At 41.9% G+C, this 4,323-nt stretch overlaps 1 protein-coding gene across 3 annotated transcripts in view; it reads left to right on the forward strand.

The window, feature by feature from the left end:
• Positions 1 to 4,323, forward strand: part of TRIM55 (tripartite motif containing 55) — a 44,143-nt gene that overhangs the window by 12,352 nt on the left and 27,468 nt on the right. The gene's annotated exons all lie outside the window — the stretch shown is intronic.

The raw sequence follows: 4,323 nt of genomic DNA on the forward strand, positions 1-4,323 counted from the left end.
ACGTGTCTAATTTTGTCCTTGATCGTGTAATGTCTTGCAGGGCTGGTCTGGTCAGGCACCTGGCCCAGGATCAGCCCTGGAGAGCTGCCGAGCTTAGGCTAAATCACACTGTGGACTCCTTGTTATCATTTAAAAATAACGTATGCTTTCCCTTTCTCCCTCTCTCTCTGCTGCTCCCCAGTTCATGCATGTGTGCTCGCTCACTCTCTCTCAAAATAAGTAACATTTTAAAAATTAAAATTAAAAGGGGCACTTGGGTGGTTCAGTCAGTTAAGTGTCCAACTCTTGATTTCGTCTCAGGTCATGATCTCCCAGTTTGTGGGAAGGAGCCCCGCATCCGGCTCAGCGCTGACTTTGCAGAGCCTGCTTGGGATTCTCACTCTCTGCCCCTCCCCTGCTCTCTCTCTCTCTCTCTCTCTCTCAAAACGGATAAATAAACATTAAAAAAAATTTTTTTTTAAATTTTTTTTTCCAACGTTTTTTTTATTTTTGGGACAGAGAGAGACAGAGCATGAACGGGGGAGGGGCAGAGAGAGAGGGAGACACAGAATCGGAAACAGGCTCCAGGCTCTGAGCCATCAGCCCAGAGCCTGATGCGGGGCTCGAACTCACGGACCGCGAGATCGTGACCTGGCTGAAGTCGGATGCTTAACCGACTGCGCCACCCAGGCGCCCCAAAAATTTTTTTAAATAATGTATGCAATTGATATGAGTTTACAATGATTATGAGAGTGGCTTTGAAAAGGGCTGTAGTCATGAAAGGGCAATCTGAACTGTGTCAAAAGGAGAAGTGGCATTTTTTTTCTCTTTGCTGTGGATCTGACAGTGGGTGAAGGAGCCTTCAGCCTTTTTAGTACTCCTAGCTGAATGTCACACAGGCTGAGATGTCCCCAGAGCTCTCGACTGCAGGTTGGAGGGCCTTCTAGGCTGTTCTATATAAGCCCAGCATGGTCTGGAGCTATACTTGCCTTTCCAGCCCAGGAAATGTTCTGGGATAGGCTAGGACTCAGAAAGAGGGCTGCTGGTTGGAGTGGACAAATGCACTGCCTTGGGAGCTCTCTGTTTCCAGAATACTGTGCTTGGCTTTCCTTCCTCATTGCTAAAAATCATAACCTCTGTCTCCGTCTTATAGTCTTTACAAAGGGCATTTATCCTATGTCACTAGATACCCAAGAGAGTAGGCTATTAATTCCGGTCCTCCTGAGGCTGACAGACAAGCAGGCCTAGAAATAATCCTGTTTTGTATGGATGCATGTCTAAAGGAAACAGCTACAAGTTGAATAATAACTATTTGATCTTGAGCATTTCCATTATCTGAAAAATGAGGACTTTAATAAGATCCGCCAATGATTCTTCAATGACAACAAACCTATTGTATTTCCAAAACAATAATTTTACCCAAATAGCTTTTAGGACACTGTCCATGAAGTTACAAATATGACGTATAAATATTGTAAGAATCACTTTAATAAGCATTCCAGAATTTTTAAGGCAACATTTCAAAGGCAATAGAACATATGCTTAAAAGAACAGGTTTCAGAGTTAGACTTTTAGCTGTCATTTAACTATATGACCTTGGGAAGTTACTTTAAGCCCTTTGTCCCTCAACTTCCTCACTGGTACACTGGGGTTAATACTGCATTCTTCACAGTGTTATTGAGATGACTAAATTGGGGTAAGAGGCACATGCCAGGGGCTTGATAAGTGTTACCTCATATTATTCTCATAGTCAGCTTGGACAGACCACACTTATTGTAACAATGCTAATAATCATTTGAACCACTGGAGCATCTGGAGCATCTTTTAAGCAGTATCAGAGTAAGACCTTCAGGGTCCTGAGTAATTATGATGCAGAGCTAAGCAACCCCCTTCAGATGGAAAAACTGAACATGAATGGCAGGAGATATTAGCCCTATTATTTATCTAAGAGGCAAAATACTGGCAACCAAGGGAGGATGAGGCTCTTCTGGGAGACGAGTTGACTCTCTACTACGTATGGGAGCAAATTAAACAACTTCTCAGCTTGCCATGGGCTTGTGGCTTTCACTGAACCAGAGGACCCAAGTCAGTATGGCTCACTGGGCTCTCTGCTTTAGAGAGTTTGCTCAAGGAGCTTTTAAATGATCTGGAGAAGAACCCCAGGAGTAAGTTTTAGAGATCCATTGATTAGAACATAATTGTTCTTCTAACATGAAGTGGGTGGCAACGTGATATGGTAGAAAACAGCATGAGTTTGGGAGTCTGGAGACCCATGGCTACTGGGTAGAGTTGCTCTGCTGAGCACTGCACAAGGGGACCCTGCTGATGGGAGAGGAGCTGAACTCCAGTTCATGTGTCTGGAAGGAACACGTTATCCTCATTTGTCTGCCTCTTTTCTTGTATAGCCCGGTGGAGACCCACCTTTGGGTCTGGGTCTGGAGACCCAGACTCATCCTAGTCTGCACTCATGGAACTTCTCCCAAGTGCTAGAAATTGGGGCTTTACCAGTAAATGTTGACTGATTTCCTCAGGAGAATCTTTCTACTTTAATACAGTTCTCTCTTTAGTAATATTAATCTGCTCCCCCCCCCTTCTTTTGGGGGTGGTGGGGAAAGGAAACCCTATTTGGCTTAATGAAGGGAATTCTAAAGTACTGTATTTCAAATGTAGCTGACTGAGCACTTCCAGACCCAGAGCTGCAGCCCCAAACGAGAGTGTGTGGATGAGTGCTGGAGGTATGCAGTGCGTATGTGAATGGGCTGGGTAGAGCCACAGTTGCTCAGTGACAAATGGTGGGCTAGGAGCTTATCTTCAGCTCTATTTTGGTCACAGAGGCATGTTCCTTACATGGTAAGAGCAGCGGTTACAATTGTCTTAGGTTTTCCTGTCATAGCCCTGGCACATTCCCAAGCTGGGACTGACATTGCAGGGTCCGGACATATAATTTATGTCTTAATACTGTAGATAACCACTCTGAAACTTGCCAGGAATAGGAAGAGGCATTTTAGAGCCTTAAGACACTGAAATATCCCCACATTTATCTGAAGTCATAGAGTCTTGGAACTGTAGTCAAAAGGGACCTTGGCAATCATCCAATCCCAACCCTTATTGTACAGATAAGAAAATCATCCTGAGATTAAATGGCTTCCCTAAGGTTGCACAGTTTTCTTTTGAGCACTAAACGAAGCAGAGTCTTGGAGTATCTACTTAAATATCTATTTTCTGGGAACATAGAAACTTTTGAGGACTGAATATCCCTAGATACAAATCATATTTCATTCATTCACTCAGTCATTCAGATCATATTTCTCAGGTGTGCATTATACACCATATTCTGCACACATAATACTGGAAAATAGTGATGAACTAAACAGAAAAGGTTCCTGCTCTCAGGAAGGTTTTATTCTAGTACAGGAGTTAGACAATAAAACAAATAAATAACAAGATCATCTCAGAGAGTAATAAGTGCTTGGGGAGAAGGTGAGCCACTGAAAATCTAGCCATTAAAAACAACAGGATGATGGTACTTTGCTTGTCTAACTATCTACTCTTTAGTATAAGATTGTCTATTGTTGATTTTTTTCCATGGAAAGCTCCTTTTTGCAACTGCATATCTTATATCTTATTACCATTAAAATATAAAGCAGGCTAAAAATTAGAACTTGTCAGTTTTAACATTTCTATGAAAGCAACAGCTAAACAATGGGCTTTAGATGAATATTAAAGATTACCTACTCACTTCGAAGGAAATGGCCAAATGATTACTTGATTTTTTTCTTTTTAGCCAAATATTATGACATTGGTTAGAAACAGATATTCTACCTGTCATCATTTTGCCTTTTTAATATGGGCAGCATAGTTTTCCCTTTATAAAATTACCCCTTTTTGGTATATTGCATCCATTCTGGGTTCACCTTAGAGATGGGATGGATTTTATTTTCATTCAAGGATCACGGACAACTTTTATTTTGTTCTTCTAAGAAGCCAATACATATAACTGTCCTGGCAGACCCAGGAGGTAGGTCATGTTGCGGCTGGAGGCTATGCATTAGAATATGCTTGGAGGCCAATGCCTAGGGCATTCATCATGGAAGTTACTTCAGTTGCTAAACACACTCACCCAGCTATGCATGCATGCACATGTGCATGTGTACACACACACACACACACACAGGACATAGGAACCACAGATATCAAAAGGAAGAAAATGGAGAATATTTGAAAACATAAACTTGAAAGTTTAAAAAGTATGTATCTTGATTCAATTACTATCCAGAGACGTTGGGGGAGGGAGAAGGTACAGAGCCAAGAATTTTTACTGAAGACTTTTTTTTAACCCAGCCT

This window comes from Panthera tigris, chromosome F2 (assembly GCF_018350195.1).
Source record: "Panthera tigris isolate Pti1 chromosome F2, P.tigris_Pti1_mat1.1, whole genome shotgun sequence".
Taxonomy (NCBI): domain Eukaryota; kingdom Metazoa; phylum Chordata; class Mammalia; order Carnivora; family Felidae; genus Panthera; species Panthera tigris.